This window comes from Aquarana catesbeiana, linkage group LG07, assembly GCF_042186555.1.
Source record: "Aquarana catesbeiana isolate 2022-GZ linkage group LG07, ASM4218655v1, whole genome shotgun sequence".
NCBI lineage: Eukaryota > Metazoa > Chordata > Amphibia > Anura > Ranidae > Aquarana > Aquarana catesbeiana.
The window spans coordinates 303,657,189-303,674,887 of record NC_133330.1 but is presented as its reverse complement, the minus strand read 5'-3'; the positions used below and the strand labels follow the sequence as shown (position 1 = coordinate 303,674,887).

At 43.2% G+C, this 17,699-nt stretch overlaps 1 protein-coding gene across 1 annotated transcript in view; it reads right to left on the bottom strand.

Moving 5' to 3' along the window:
• DDAH1 (dimethylarginine dimethylaminohydrolase 1) overlaps window positions 1-5,479 on the bottom strand; it is a 320,053-nt gene extending 314,574 nt beyond the window's left edge. The window contains exons 1-2 of the mRNA XM_073593611.1: window positions 5,272-5,479; window positions 4,541-4,718 (exon numbers count right to left, since the gene is read on the bottom strand). The gene's annotated coding sequence lies outside the window, so the exon portion shown is untranslated. The remainder of the gene's footprint in view (window positions 1-4,540; window positions 4,719-5,271) is intronic.
• Between the last annotated feature and the right edge of the window lie 12,220 nt (window positions 5,480-17,699).

Below are 17,699 nucleotides of genomic sequence, written 5' to 3'. Positions count from 1 at the left end.
TTACGACAACGGATTTTGTTGTCGAAAAATTTGAGATCCAGATCTCAAATTTTGTGTGACGGAAATTCCGATGGAAAATGTCCGATGGAGCATACACACGGTCGGAATTTCCTACAACAAGCTCCCATCGAACATTTTCAATCGGAAAATCCGACCGTGTGTACGGGGCATAAGACTGGGATGCCATTAAAGTTCATGTGCATGTAAAGGCAGGTGTCCCAATACTTTTGGTAATATAGTGTGTGTGTATATATTTATATCTATATATAAAGATATAGATAAATACAGTGGATATAAAAATTCTGCACACCCCTGTTAAAATGTCAGGTTTCTTCGATGTAAAAAAATGAGACGAGGATTAATCATTTCAGAACTTTTTTCCACCTTTAATGTGACCTATAAACTGTACAACTCCGTTGAAAAACAAACTGAAATCTTTTAGGGGGGAAGTAAAAATAAAAAAATAAAATAATGTGGTTGCATAAGTGTGCACTGGGGATGTAGCTGTGTTCAGAATTAAGCAATCACATTCAAACTCATGTTAAATAGGAGTCAGTACACACCTGCCATCATTTAAAGTGCCTCTGATTAACCCCAAATAAAGTTCAGCTGTTCTAGTAGGTCTTTCCTGACATTTTCTTAGTCGCATTCTACTGCAAAAGCCATGGTCCTCAGAGAGCTTCTAAAGCATTAGAGGTATCTCATTGTTAAAAGGTATCAGTCAGAAGGGTACAAGGCATTAGATGTACCATGGAACACAGTGAAGACAGTCATCATCCAGTGGAGAAAATATGGCACAACAGTGACTTTACCAGGAATTGGAAGTCCCTCCAAAATGGATGGAAAGACAAGAAGAAAACTGGTCAGGGAGGCTGCCGAGAGGCCAACAGCAACATTAAAGGAGCTGCAGGAATATCTGGCAAGTACTGGTTGTGTGGTACATGTAACAACAATCTCCCGTATTCTTCATATGTCTGGGCTATGGGGTAGAGTTACAAGACGGAAGCCTTTTCTTAGCAAGAAAACCGTCCAAGCCTGGCTACATTTTGCAAAAACACATCTGAAGTCTCCCAAAAGCATGTGGGAAAACGTGTTATGGTCTGATGATACCAAGGCTAAACTTTTTGGCCATAATTCCAAAAGATATGTTTGGGTGCAAAAACAACACTGCACATTACCAAAAGAACACCATACCCATCGTGAAGCATGGTGGTGGCAGCATCATGCTTTGGAGCTGCTTTTCTTCCGCTTAGTCAAGGTAAAGTGAATTATGAACAGTTCCAAATACCAGTCAATATTGGCACAGAATCTTTCTGCTAGAAAGCTGAACATGAAGAGCAACTTCATCTTTCATCATGGCAACAACTCAAAGCATACATCCAAATCAACAAAGGAATGGCTTCTCCAGAAGAAGATGAAAGTTTTGGAATGGCCCAGCCAGAGCCAAGACCTGAATCCCATTGAAAATCTGTGGGGTTATCTGAGAAGGGCTGTGCACAGGAAATGCCCTCCAAATCTGGCAGATTTGGAGTGTTTTTGCCAAGAAGAGTGGGCAAATATTTCCAAGTCAAGATGTACCATGCTGATAGATTTATACCCAAAATGACTGAGTGATGTAATAAAATCAAAAGGTGCTTCAACAAAGTATTAGTTTAAGGGTGTGCACACTTATGCAAACAAATTATTTTAGTTTTTTATTTTTTCTTCCCTCCACCTAAAAGATTTTAGTTTGTTATTCAACTTGTACTGTTTATAGGTCACATTAAAGGTGGAAAAAGTTCTGAAATTTTTTATCTTGGTCTCAATTTTTCCCATCTCAGAAAGCTGACATTTTCACAGGGGTGTGCAGACTTTTTATATCTGCTGTATATTGCCCAGAAATACACACTAGAGGAAACCTGTAATGACAGAGGCTGTCACTGCCGACCCTCTTCTGAAATGCTAGTTGCCTGGCTTTCTTTCTTTCTTTAGTTTCAATATGTTGAGACATGATCTGATATAAGCATGTAAATCAAAAAATTCTGAGTGAAGTCAAAACTTCTAAATTTCGTCCACCCAATAACTAAAAATTACAGAATCTGCAGGATCAGCATGACAGCTATGCAATTAGTATTTTTAGAAAGGGGGAAGGTAAACAATGCAAGCCTCCAACCCTCCAGAATACAGGTTTCCTTTAAGCAATACAAAACATTGATTTCTGCCTGTAACAAACAAGAAATAATAAACACAAGTCTGGTGAAATATGGTTTCTGGGGCTTTTGCTGCTGCTGGTTAGCAAATCCCATTTTCAACTGCCTTAATAAAATAGTAATCACACATATTATTGACAATGTAAACAGTGCAGAAACATAATAATAACTATGCCACCTTTCCTCGGTATACCACAGGGAAACTACAAAGAATGATTTCTGATTGGTTGTTATACTCTAGCACCTAACTGTGGCCCTGGGGCCAGATGTAGCCCTTTGCCTGTGTTTATCTGGCCCTTGGGGCACAATTCCTCACACTGACACCAATGATGGACCATTATTCCTGCCATTAATGCCAACAATGTGGAACCATTCCTCCCACTAATACCATATATTAATGATTCTGGGGCATTTTGCCCACTGACCAAAGTCTGGCCCCTATAAAGTCTAAAGGACAATAAACTGGGCCTTTGTTTAGAAAGATTGGAGATCCCTGCTCTAGCATAACATGACCATGCAAGTCAAAGAAGCTAGTTGAAAGAATGTAGACTGTCCAGTGCTAAGATAACAAAGCCTCAAAACCATTCTGTTTCAAATAGGGTGTCCATGAAGGTTTTCATTTATCCAGGTCAAGATATATGCGGTAGTAACCTTCAACTGGACTTGTCCTGTAATGTTGAAGATGTTTTGTAGCTTGTCCAAGCCAGTTCAAGAAGTATGTAAGAGGTCACCTACGTCAAACTGAAACAACCATCAATGAAGAGAGGTGGGGGCCTTTGACACCATCTGTCTTCCACATATAGTGCCCTTTCTACCTCGGCGTTTGACAACATTTCACCTTTCACCTTCAGCCATGTAAATCGAAGGATTTACACTGACAGTATGTATATTTCCTGCCACCAAGGATTGGAACCATGTAACTAGAACAGGGTAGTTCCACAATTTTCACACCTTCCATCCTCTCCTTAGAATCCAACATCTTTGTACACCTTTCTATGGCTGATGCACCAGGGTGTTGGTGATACCTGTTTAAATTTGATTGCTATTGTATTTTCTGACACATTAGAACTGAAGAAGTGGCTAGGGCAAGCTATGAAATATCTTCAACATTACACAAGTCTAGTTGAATGTAACTAATGCCGCGTACACATGACCGGACTTTCCGGCAGAAAAGGTCCGACGGAATCATTCCGTCGGACATTCCGATCGTGTGTGGGCTTCATCTGACTTTTTCTTTCTAAAATTCTGACGGACCTAGAAATAGAACATGTTTCAAATCTTTCAGACAGAATCAGTTCCTATCGGGAAAACCGCTCGTCTGTATGCTAGTCCAATGGACCAAAAACTACGCAAGGGCAGCTATTGGCTACTGGTTATTGAACTTCCTTTTTCTAGTCCTGTCGTACGTCATCGCTTTCTAAACGATCAGACTTTGGTGTGATAGTGTGTAGGCAAGTCCGTTTCAGCGGAACTTCGTCGGAACTCCGTCAGAAAGACCGTCGGAGTCTATTCTGACGGAAAGTCCGGTCGTGTGTACGCGGCATAACTACTAATCGATATAAAACTGGGGTAATAATTTTAAGCAGCTCAATCCGACTACATATGCCAAAAGGTGGCATCTGAGATACCTCTGGTATCTATGGCTTGGTCACTACACATAAGTGATTGGCCTGGGTGTTAGGGGGATAGTTGTTTATATGACGGTGGTACTTCAGTTTTAGGCACATGGCTGATTTACTGTCCAGTAATCAACAAGAAAAAATCTGCTCTTCCAAAAAAGTCAATTATTCTGGTGCCTAACATACAGTAGCTGCTATACAAGGACAACAGTCTGCGCAGTGAGATATCCAAGTCTTGATTTCAATCCTGATGCAGACTGTTACATACACAGTTATGATGACTATTTTACTATCTTTTTCATATATTGTATTTTTTCCATTGTAAATGACCTATAATGTTCTCCAGGAGGAAAAATCATTTCAGAAAGTCTGTGACATTGTCAATAAAATACGAGTTTAAATATGAAAGGGTTAGTGTTTAAATTAGCATATATGACTTAGCATACGTGACGGAGACGCAAGAGGTTAAATATTTTTTGCCTCTGACATGGGAACTCCCCCCCTTATAAAATACCAGAAAGGAAAGTGGGGGAGGAATCCCCTTTCAGCATCAGTCCCCAGCTGGGGAATACAGTTTACAAGACCCCACGGTGTAATGTAATTGACATCTGCTAAGCCCACACTCTCAACCTCCCTCTAGTATACATACATAACAAAACTGGTGGTCACACATGAGCTAGAGAGTAGCTGTAGTATGACCCCCCCCCACCCACCTGCCACATGTTCACTTACCTGGAGCACCGTAGGTCACAGTGCAGCACCCAGGTGACTTTCACATTCTTTCACACCTAGGTGTCTGATATTCGGCTGAATTCCTCACGCTACAACAAAGGTCAAGTTCTCTCTCCATTCCACAAGCTACACATTGCCTGGAGCAGATTCTGCACAGAGATCCTCAGTGTAAGCTTACCTGTCAGGGGGGAGAGGTTTATTATAATGGATGACTTTCATAGACAATGGGTGAAGATTGCATGGTTCACGTGCAGTTCAGCTGCCCCTACTGTTAACAGACTAGGGACAGGGGGGCTTGAAAGAACAGTAGGGCAAAAAAAGTATCGCATACAGGAGACTGCAGCATAAATGAGCTATAGATCAGAGTAAGCAGGGCATGGGGGGAAAAAAAGCAAAGCAGGGGGAGATGACTGCGGTAGGGTGGGCAGAGGTAATATATTGCAGTAAGGTAGGCAGAGGAGGACAATAGGTAGGAAGCAGTGGTAATGTGGGTAGGGGTAGGAGATTATTGGAAAGTTGGCAGAAGGTTGAAGAGTGGACAGGAGCTGTCATATGGTATGCAATGGGTAGGGGTAACAAGTTGGAGTAGGGTGGGCAAGGGGTACGTAAGATGGGCAAGGGTATGAGACTGACAGCTTAGTGCACAGGGAAAGAGGTTGGCTGTCAATTTAGCGGGAAAGCAAGAGGCAGTAGGTAAGGCAAGGTGGCTTACACAATTAAGAATGACTTACCCCTTGTCCAATGGTCAGGTTACTGGAGGACAGCAGATGCTGATGTGTGTCACTAGACCCCTGCTTGACATGATGTGGGTAGTAAGCACTACACTGCTATTCTTCCCCTGCAACAGGTTAACAAAAAGCACTGAGTTCTCTCTGGGTGGACTCTGGGTGGAGGTTTTGGTTAATATGTAGCTGGTCAGGCAAACAAATCTTGTCTACTATGCTGAAACGGTGATGAAACCCAAATTTGCAAGCAATCTGATGGGAGCAAGATATCTGTGGTATGTGACTTATTTCAGCCTAAGAAGAAAAAAAGGGGGGGGGGGGGAGGCAGTCTGGATCCTTATGCCTTTTTCAGATCTGAACAGCCCAGAAGGCCAATTGGATAGTTAAAAGTCTATTTTTGAGCCTATCATGATAGACACATTGCGTGAATAATGAGGCATTCCACTGAATTTCCTGCTGGAACACAAGGCGAGTCTATATTTAACAGCATCTAAAACTGTCAAGAATGTTTTGTGGTTGGATAACAGAGGCAGAAAAATGTAAAAAACGCAAGACTCCAGCTCTTCCAAATATGGAAATTTCCTAACGTCTGGATGTGATTCCACATCTGGAAATATTCAGTGCAGACTCTCTGCAGCCTGGCTCACTAATACACCCCCCCACCACCACCACCATCACCGTCACTGCAGACTGAAAAAGCCATTGTACCCCAAATGATGCTAACTGAGCAAGGAAACACTGACATATTCTGGGTCAATTTCACAGGCACAACAGCCTAATGAGACAAGACTGTCTGCATTATACTGGCTACATACACAGGGATTTAGCATTAATACCAAAGTCAACAGAGAGCTGAAAGTATAGACAAGTTCCACAAGCAATATTTCACATTCTTTTACTGGCTGGTTATTTAATGCCACGTTCTTCCACCATGGAGAACACACCGCCACTAAGAAGGGAGATCATTTAAAGAGGACCTGTCACCAGTGATTAATGGTAGAATGTGAAGTGATCAATACTACTTTGTAAATTTCATCAATGGCATTTTATAAAAATAAAAGAGGAAGTTAGAACAAGGGTTGGCATTTCAAGCTAGAGGAAACCACAGAAAGAATATCCATTGTATAGTACACATAAGGTATGTGAGAGGTGGTGGTTCAGGAAGGAAGGAAGCAAAAAAGGAAGGAAAGATGGCAGAAGGGAAGGAAGGGAGGAAGGAAGAATGTGCATGATTGAGGAAAAGAAGGGAGGGAAGGGTGGAGGAAGGAAGGAAAGAAAAAAAAAATTAGGAAGCAAAGAATGGAGAAGGAAGGAAGGAAGGAAGGGAAGAGAGGGTAGAAGAAACAGGAGAGGGAGGAGAAAGGAAGAAAGCAAGGAAAGAAGGGGGAGCAAAGAGTGGAGGGAGGAAAGATGGAAGGAAGAAGAAAAGAAAGAGAAGAGAAGAGAGGGGAGGGGAGAAAAGATGGAAGAAAGGAAAGGAAGAAACCAAAAGACTGTTGAATGGAGAAAGGGAATGAATGAATGAAGGAAGGAAGGAAGGAAGGAAGGAAGGAAGGAAGGAAGGAAGGAAGGAAGGAAGGAAGGAAGGAAGGAAGGAAGGAAGGAAGGAAGGAAAGAAAGGAAAGAAGGAAGGAAGGAAGGAAGGGAGGAAGGAAAAACTAAAAAAAAAAAAAATGAAAAAAGAAATTAGGGGCGGGATTGAAGGTGTTAAAAAATAGTAAAATTAACTACAATTGTGCAATTGTTTCTTCTAGCAACCAACCATGTGACAGATCTGGCAGAAAAATCAGCTGCAGCTAGAAGATGACCACCCATGTCTCATCCCATTAAAAACGAACAAAATCAAAATAATTTACCACCTTAAGGCTGGGTATATATCTGCGGTGCGGTTCACATGCAAATCGGATCCAAATTTTTCCCTGAACTCGCACCTAAACCTGACACAAAAACGCACAGGACCCTTTTGGAAACCAAACCATGGCCGTCCCGGTCATGTGTGAACCGGCTCCATTAAGAGCCGGTCACATTTACATGTCATGCGAATTTGAATGCGGTTAAAACTGCATCCAATTCGCACATATGTAAACCTGCCCTTGGGTATCTTTTACTATAACCTGCTCATTTTTAGATGTATTATATAACTTTCTGTGTCACTTTCTACGGTTTTTGCCCTAGGTTCGTTATACTACAGTCAAGTAAACCTTAGTGCTGTCCAATCATGGTGGATAGATCACATCAGTTCTAAACATACAATTTACAACCCTTGTCTCCCAACAGTATGTAATCTTGAGTTGCAGCTTCCCATGACTAACATACTAACATGATGTGCTGCCATAGAAGAAAAAAGGTATCATACCTTAGGACAGTGATGGCAAACCTTGGCACCCCAGATGTTTTGGAACTACATTTCCCAGGATGCTCAACTACAGTGCAGAGTGAATGAGCATCATAGGAAATGTAGTTCCAAAACATCTGGGGAGCCAAGGTTCACCATCACTGCCGTAGAAGGTCCATATGCCCCTGCAGTAATCTATCCCTGATATCGAGCAGTTCCGGGCAACAAGTAAAACCAATTAGCTACTAATGGTACCTAGCAAACACTGCAACTGTGCTAACACCAGCATGTTCTCTTGCTTTATTTTGATCTGAGATCTCCTGAATCTACTGCAGCTGGAATCCAGGGAGCATCTCAAAGGGTCACTAGGTGTGTACTTCAGGAAACATGAACAGTGTAACTGCCCCCTCTCCTCATTCCCTGTATCACTTACAGTGCCTTGAAAAGTATTCATACCCCTTGAAATTTTTCACATCTTGTCATGTTACAACCAAAAATGTAAATGTATTTTAATGGGATTTTATGTGATAGACCATCACAAAGTGGCACATAATTGTGAAGTGGAAGGAAAATGATAAATGGCTTTCCAAATTTTCTACAAATAAATATGTGAAAAGTGTGGGGTACATTTTGTATTCAGCCCCCCTGAGTCAATACTTTGTAGAACCACCTTTCACTGCAATTACAGCTGCAAGTCTTTTTGGGGATGTCTCTACCAGCTTTGCACATCTAGTGAGTGACATTTTTGCCCATTCTTTATTGCAAAATAGCTCAAGCTCTGTCAGATTGGATGGAGAGCGTCTGTGAACAGCGATTTTGAAGTCTTGCCACAGATTCTCAATTGGATTTAGATCTGGACTTTGACTGGGCCATTCTAACACATGAATATGCTTTGATCCAAACCATTCCATTGTAGCTCTGGCTGTATGTTTAGAGTCGTTGTCCTGCTGGAAGGTGAACCTCCACCCCAGTCTCAAGTCTTTTGCAGACGGTTTTCTTCTAATGCCGCCTACACACGAGCGGACTTGCCAACGGGCTAAACTCCGTCGGCGTTTCCGACGGAAAGATTTAGAACATTTTCTATATCTGATTACGTTGGAAATGCCGACAGAAAAAGTCCGATGGGGCATACACATGGTCGGAATGTCCGATCAAAAGCTCCCATCGGACTTTTTCTGTCGGGAAGTCCGGCCGTGTGTATGCAGCATAAGATTGCCCTGTATTTGGCTCCATCCATCTTCCCATCAACTCTGACCAGCTTCCCTGTCCCTGCTGAAGAAAAGCATCCCCACAACATGATGCTGCCATCACCATGTTTCACGGTGGGGATGGTGTGTTCAGGGTGATGTGCAGTGTTAGTTTTCCCACACACATAGCGTTTTGCTTTTGGGCCAAAAAGTTCAATTTTAGTCTCATCTGACCAGAGCACCTTCTTCCACATGTTTGCTGTGTCCCCAATGGCTTCTCACAAACTGCAAATGGGACTTCTTATGGCTTTCTTTCAACAATGGCTTTCTTCTTGTCACTCTTCCCTAAAGGCCAGATTTGTGGAGTGCACGACTAATAAATGTCCTGTGGACAGATTCTCCCACCTGAGCTGTGGATCTCTGCAGCTCCTCCAGAGTTACCATGGGCCTCTTGACTGCTTCTCTGATTAATGCTCTCCTTGCCCGGCCTGTCAGTTTAGGTGGACGGCCATGTCTTGGTAGGTTTGCAGTTGTGCCATACTCTTTTAAATTTTGGATGATTGAACAGTGCTCTGGGAGATGTACAAAGCTTGGGATACATTTTTATAACCTAACCGTGCTTTAAACTTCTACACAACTTTATCCCTGACCTGTCTGGCGTGTTCCTTGGCCTTTGTGATGCTGTTTGTTCACTAAGGTTCTCTAACAAACCTCTGAGGGCTTCACAGAACAGCTGTATTTATACCGAGATTAAATTACACACAGGTGGATTCTATTTACTAATTAGGTACCTTCTGAAGGCATATGGTTTCACTAGATTTCAGTGGATAGGGGTATCAGAGTAAAGGGGGCTGAATACAAATGCACGCCACACTTTTCACATATTTATTTGTAAAAAAAAAATGAAAACCATTTATCATTTTCCTTCCATTTCACAATTATGTGTCGCTTTGTGTTGGTCTATCACATAAAATCCCAATAAATTACATTTACGTTTTTGGTTGTAACATGAGAAAATGTGGAACATTTCAAGGGGTATGAATACTTTTTCAAGGCACTGTATCATATTCAGACTTTCAAGGCAGGTTTGACTCTGAGTGGTAGCCGTGAGAACTTCTTGGTACTGCTTTTTTTTTTTTATCAGGCTTTCTGTATGTGAGCCTGAATCCTGGCCTGCGTCACAGTGGGACAAGTTGTTATATAAAGGCAATGCTGAAGTAACAGAAAGTCAATTTGCAGCTCAAGAGTTTATTTGTTTTGAGTGGAGTGCACCCTAAAGTGACACTCAGCCCTGGTTCACATTGGTGCGTTTTGACATGCGATTTGACATGTCAAATCGCATGTCAATTCTGCGGCAATTGCCGGCAATGGCACCCTCCTAATCAGTTATAACCCTCCCTTAGCCCCGGTTCACACAGGGGCGGCACGACTTGCAGGTCGCCTCACCAAGGCGACCTGCACACGACTTCTACGGCGACTTGCAAAACGACTTCTGTATAGAAGTCTATGCAAGTCGCCTCAAGTCGCCCCCAAAGTAGTACAGGAACCTTTTTCTAAGTCGGAGCGACTTGCGTTGCTCCTATTAGAACGGTTCCATTGTACAGAACGGGAGGTGACTTGTCAGGCGGCTAGGTCGCCTGACAAGTCGCCCCTTTGTGAACCGGCACTTACGCTATCCAAAATGAAAACAAAAAGTGTTGCTTATAGTTCTACTTTAAGCACAAATTTCTGATAATTTTATGGAGAGGACTAAGAAGATATAACCATGCCAATGGTGCAGCAGAAAACATATAGCACAGTAAGGAAGGTTTGTGGTCCAGGACGAGAGGACAGTCAAAATTAGAAGTGGTGCCCCCCCACACACACACACACAGTTGCGGAATGCCAGCCGCCCGCATACCGGAAGCAGTGCGGCCGCTTTATGGGGGCGCTAGACTAATTTGCCTCTCAGCACCAGTCCGCCCCATAAGAATGGCACTACACTAAAAGTGTAGCGCAAGCCGGCGGGGACTCTTTCCGTGCTGACACCCTGCAAAGTACTGCCCTAGGCCTGCGCCTTGTTGGCCTAGGCCAGGATACAGCGTTGTGCAGGGCCATTAGGTAGTAGTAGATGGGTATAGATTATGTTTGAATAAGGATATCATTTAGTATAATTTTAATGCCAGTTCTGTTTGGCACTTGCAGCTGCCATGGTGATAATTCAGAATATTCCTACTTTTTTTCCTGAGGACACTCTATCTGGGATCATTTTTATGGACATCAATATGACACACTTTTAGTTGATACATTAAATTCAAGACTTACCATAATATTAAAGAAGCGATGGAAAATCTCTCCGAACAGCGACACTAAACCACGCTCTTCATCCCAATGAGAGATCATTGATAAAAACTCAACAGCTGAAGTTCTTTCCTATTCTATTCAAAACAAAGAAAAAATGTTGGTTGGAGTTAAGCTTTGAAATGCATCTATAGCCAAAACTTTTTTTTCTTCTTCAAGTTGATTTTGGATTTTGAAGTTGGAAAGGTTTAGGACCCCTATCACTATCCTTGCCTTCTTTAGGCTATATTTACACTTTTGCGTAGCGGGAACAATCGCTCCCACTCGCGATTTTGGTTGAGCGACTTGCACGCGATTTTGTGTCTTGCATATAAGGCAGCCTATTCACTTCATGGGCTGCTCTATGCACGTCTGTTGTCTGAAAAGAAGCTCATGCTCCTTTTTGGAGCGACCAGAGTAGCACGTTTTTTTAAATTTGCGTTTTTGCCACGATCGTGTGGCAAGGATAGCGGCAGAATCGCATCGCATTTGGGATGCCATTAAAAGAATAGTGGCACCCAAAAGTTCATCACGCATTCTGCCGCGATTTAGGATCACGGGCAGAGTTGCGGCAATTCTGTCCATGATCCCAAATCGTGAGATGTGAATGGGGCCTTACAGAGATTTCTCCTCACTTTCTGTTCTGGGAATTACCTTCTACCAGACAGGAAGTAAGGAAAAATCTACAAAAGGGAAACAGACAATATTACAATAATGACAGAGGTTCCAACATCCCTCTACTTAAAGGGGAACTGCAGTCTGCTCACATAATGTGTAATAAAAACATCTTTGCCATTGTGAAGCTTCCCTCCAACCACTTTGCATAGTATTTTATATATACAGTGATTCTGTAGTTGCCAAATATGCCGCAGAAATCTCCCTCCACTGAGTCTGGCTGCAACCATTTTAACTGTGGGCAGCTGAAGCTGCTGACTGTTCACTTCCTGGATTTACACAGACACACAGAGGCACACCTCCAGCTCTGCAGCTCTCATTGACCCTCTTATGACTCAACCCCCTCCCTTCCTGGTAAACTCTCACGAGAGTGAGAGAGCTGTGCATTATGTCATAAGACTAGGCTTTTTACCAGACAAGAAACAGGAAGTGGGCTCTATAAGGTATTTACTGTCAGAAAAAAAATGTTTTTCTATCAAAAGTTAAAACAACAAGGGCAGAAGATTTAATAGATGGAGAGTTGAAAAAATGACTGAAGTTCCACATTAACTTAAAAAAAAGAGTGTCCTTCACTTTTTTTAAGGGAAAAGGTTGTCCCCAGGCAGTGAGTAAAGGGAAATCTTTCTAACAGCTGTAAAGTCTCACAGGGGGTCTAATTCTTCCCTATAAAAAATAAATTAAAAACATGGGTTATTGTTGGAATACAGAATTGTATTTTGTGCAACAACTACTGTAAGTTAGTATTTAGTAGAGATATATTCTTCAACCAGTAGATGGCAGTGTTTATAGGGCTGTAGCTGAATCTATGGTATGCTCTATGTCTTTTCTCTGTAATAAAGTTCCTGTTTCCTGTCTGCGGTTAAGCAGCTAAGCCTATGTGGACTGTGCACTGTCTGTAGGGCTATATACAGAATTTCTAACAGTTAGAAATGCATGTTAACATACAATGATGCTGCAGTGTGCACAATTCAGATAGGGAAATCTGCTCTACCTCTCAGTTCATTAGAGCAAGGGAAAACCCTTTTGGTGTAATTGGATTATTTGGTGAGGCCCTTGTACTCCAAATTATTTTTTACCTGGCTGACTGATTAACAGATGACCAGTTTTACATAGCACAGATCACTGCAGAGGTAGCATGTCAAAAAGTAGCTAGTTAGTGAATGTAACAAATGCAAGACTCTGTATGTGATACTGTTATAGTTACTTTGGAACTGGAAGACACAACTTGTTAGCAAGTTGAAATTTGTCCAGTTCAGCAGGATTTAGGCGGAATTTCAACCCATCTATAGGCAGGCTGGTTGTACTGAAGTCAATCTATCGATCAACTTTAGTACAATCAGCCTGTCAGGTTTTTTCATATGATCACTGGTGGCTATAGCTGCCAGCAGTGATCATTGTATTCTGACGACGGAGAAACCTCCCGCTGTGAGAATACAATAGCTAAGTGGGAGGGACTCCCCCCTCATCAATGACTGATGGGGAATCAAGTGATTTTCTTTCCTTGAAGATAAGAAAATTGCATAATCTATGGCCTGCCTAAGGCAGTAGACAGGGCAGTAATTATCAAACCTCCAAAAGACTCTCAGCTTTGACTATCAATTCCAAGAGTCATCCTCTTAGCCCCCGGTCACACTGGTGCAACCAATCATGCGATTTGATAGCTTTAAATTGCATGACAAGTCGCACCCTATTGTCCGCAATGGAAGTGGTCAAATTGGTGCAACTCCAACTCTATTGGAGTTGCCCCGGTTTTGAAAAGTAGTTCTTGCAGTACTTTTTTGCTAGTACAGTTACAACTTGCATAGATATCTGTGATGTCTTCCAAATGTCTTCCAAGTAGCACCTGAAGTAGTACTACCTTGAAATCGTGCTACTTCAAGTGAAGTAGAATGATTTCAATGTCGCGAATGTGACCGTAGGCTTAAAGAGTATGTAAATGCCAAAAAATGAACTTCTCTTATTGGCTCCCTTTTGGTCTAATAAAGTGGAACTAAACTTACCTCCTGTCTAATGGTTCTTCGTTGGCATCTGGGTTCTTCGTTGGCATTTTCTCCCTGAGTGCCAGTCTTCTGGCATCACCATTGGCAGGTGCAAGATGGCATAACTCCTGCGCATGCATAGGACTCAGTCATCCCAGGACACAAGGACCATGCCGGCAATGAAATTTGAGCTGAACATGCGCAGCTCAGCTTACACTCTGCAGAAGACAGTGAGCAGGCAGGTAGGTGTATTTTATTGTAGGAGAGACATTGCATGTCTCTTCTGCCATGATAGCCTGCCTGCTTATAGTCTGTTCAAAGAAGCCTTCGGGTTTCACCTTAAATATACAATATACAAATAACAAAACTTTTTGTTATAACTGTTTGATGAGTAAAAAACATGTTAGAAATCAGCTGATAATTTTACATGCTCTCTGCCTGTGCTGACTGTTCTCAATTACATTGTTCTCAGCCATCTCTGAGTACTAGAGAATGTCACCCCTCTGTGTTATGGAAAATATGAGTGGGGAGGGGTTCTAAAGTTCTGTCTTGAGTCTGTTGTCCTGATACAGAGGGGTGAGTGAGCACCTTATGACAAGAAGTGTTTGCTGTTAGATTGCTCTTCAGAAGGCATATGACAGGCGATGAGGAGGTGTTATGTTGCCTCCTCACTGCCTATTTTAAAGCAGTACTAAACAGCAAACATGTTATAGTGCAGCATACCAATTCTTAGATGTGTTGGATACATTCGTTTTTTTTTAGGCTTTCTTTCCTTTATTTTTACCTGGCTAGTAGGTCTGTTGTTCTTCAACAGAACAAGCTCTCTTGCAGATATAGCAGATAGAGGGTTGATACAAACCATTAACTACTGACAGGGGTGCTTATAATGATCAGCTTTTTCTTATTTATATAAAACCTTTATCCCAATAGACAAAAAAAAAGTTTTGCTGAATTAGCTGGAGTTCAATTTCAATGTGTTAGTGTATCTAAATCTGCCAGTGCATATAACACTACCCTCCCACCCAGACTGACAATGCTGCTGTCTGTTGTGCCCCCTGTGCTAGTTCAACCAGAGTTGTGTCCCACTAATACAGGAGGTGTGTTACTGGCCAGATCACCAGGTGAAAACAGAGGGGGGAAAAAAGCCTTGAAAAGAAAACAAATGCATCCGCTACTCTAAGGTTGGTGAGCTGCGATATATTACATTTTTGGTTTTGGGTTTAATATCACTTTAACCCCTTAAAACCTGCACCACCATGTGCAACTGTGTGCAATTCAAAGCTGCACTTCTGAAATGGTCACAAATGTTAGGGCACACCACAATTTTTATTACATTTTTACACATTCATTTAACTTCAAGAATATTACTGAAAATTATGTTTGGGAGCTTATCTGAGAGATAGAAATTGGTCATAGCTTAAGGAACCCATGGCAACCTCTGGAGGAACCCTAAGGTGCCATGGAACTCTGGCTGAGAAACTCTGCCTTAGGCTCCATTCACACTTTTAAGACACCAAAGTTGAGCCGAGTTCAGGACGCAACTTTGACGCAATTTTGGATGGGTGCAACTTGGATACAACTTTGGCTTTGACCAGTGATAATGGACAACTGTTGCATTGTATAACATTCAGGTATGACTTTCATGCAACTTCTGAGGGTAAGCATTGAAGTCTATGGCCCTCAAATTGCATGAAAATCAGACCAAAGTAGTGCATGAACTACTTTGAAGTCGCTGCAACTTCAAGTTGCAAATATATGCAGGGGCGGCCTGTCCATTAAGGGCGCGCGGGCGGCGCCCCCCTATTCATGGATTCCAATGCGGGGTGTTTTTTTGAATCACCTGATTAGAGACAGAGGCTCTAATAGGCTTCAAAATAGGGTGGACTCGGGGTGCATAGAATATGAGCGTACCCCACCCAGGTGTGTTACAACAGCGAATGAATATTCGCTGTTGTAACACTGATCCCCTTCCCATCCAATCAGGAAGTGGTTTTGAGACCTGTCTCCCTGATTGACTGAAAGGACAGGCAATCCTTTTGGACACTTAGGAGGGGGGGAGGAGACACACGGCCACCGAGATGGAGGAATGGAGGAGATGCCCGATGCCCCCTGCCGCTGCCGCTGCCTGGTCTCGCTGCTGGATCCCCGATCCCGCTGCCGATGCCCGATGCCTGATCTCCGATCCCGCTGCCCGATCCCGCTGCTGATACCTGCCACCTAGATGGGGTAAGACAGCGAGCGGGCAGGGGAGGGCTGGGGGTTTTGAGGTGCCACTGGCCGCCAGGGTGTGGGGGGGGGGTTGTTTGCTGCCCCCCCCCAAATAAAACACCAGCTGTCACTGCATTTATGAATGGTTATCATTGGAAAACATGGGGAACGACATGTTGTACAACTTTGATGTCCAAAGTTGCATGACAAGTCACACAAGTGTGAATGGAGCCTACGGCTAGGTTCACACTTCTTGGTCTGCATCTGTTCCCGCAGCTGCAACCAGATCTGAACAGAAAAATGTGCTGCCGCTCAGGAGATGTGTGGGGGGACTATTAATCCTAAGGGCACCCCCACGCACTGCAAACAGCACTGCACAATGCGGTTTCCGTGCGGCTGCATTTTCTGAAATCAATGGGCTGCTGTGCACAAACAACGCAGCCGCAGGTAAACCGCACAAGTGTGAACCTAGCCTTAGGGAATCCCCACTGAATGTATACTTCTATAGCTAACAGTGCATTAGTGTCATCACTTTGATGTTGAAGATAAAAGAATAAAGAATGTATCATTCCTAAAGTATTGGACCTCCAGGGTGGATCATTTTTGGGCCTCCTTGCAGTGGTGGCCAGAAGGGGGAACTCTAACTGATTGCTATACTAAAAATAATAATAAAAACTAAAATTTTAAGCCTCTATTTACTTTAAACCTTTACACAAACCTTCTCTTCTTTTGTTTACTTCCTGGTTGGGTCCTTCTTCAGGTGTCCTTGTATTTGCCTGCATGATGTGGACACTTCCTAATTGGGTGTACAGTGACTGGGGTTCTCTCAGGATGCAGAAGAGGACTGATGTCAGCAGAGGGGAGTTGAAGAGACCTGGCAGCATTGCAGTGCTGGATTAGCATCCCCTCCCCCACCTAAAACCAGTGGCAGCAAGGGACCTGAATGGGAGTACTTAGGTAAGTAGAGCTGGCTTCACCAGGTAAGGAAAAAAATGTTGGTTCGGAAGGTTTACAGGAGGGGGGGAGGGAGAGCTGGTAGAAATCTGTTTTTTTGCCTTAAAGTGGGGGCTTACATGGAGCAAATTTTGTCTGGTTCCTGATTAACTGGACAAAATTAAAATTCAGAATAAGATGATCACTGCTGTCGGAAAAGGCCAGCAGCAGTGATCGTACAACAAAAGCCCAACAGGCTGGTTGTATTGAAGTCGATCGACAGATCAGTAAAATCAGCCTGCTCATAGGTGGATCAGAATTTGGCTGACCAGTTCCGAATTTTGATCTGTCTATGGCCGGCTTAAAGGAGAAGTCCAGCCTGAGCTCGTTTGGCTGGGCTTCTCCTATGGGTCACAAGAGTGCAATCCGTTTTGCACTCCTGTGACTAAGGATGAGCTCCGGCGTGTTCGCACACCCCACGTGCAGAGCCTGCCAGGAAGTCGGCACTGCGCTGCGCTAATCACAGGCATTGGGACATTTCCCAATCTCGCATCGGGAAAATGTCTCACTGCTTGTGATGAGCGCAGCGCAGTGCCGACTTCCTGGTGGGCTCTGCACGTGGAGTGTGCGAACACACCGGAGCTCATCCTTACCTGTGACCCGTTTTCAGCAGAGAATGGTCTGGAGTCCGCTCTCTGCTGATGTTACTGGAATCAATCCAGGCACCGCGTCATCCCGACAGTGGAGTCTGGATCCACCAGGTGCCTAGACTGATGCCCGTCTCAGCCTCTCAGTGAG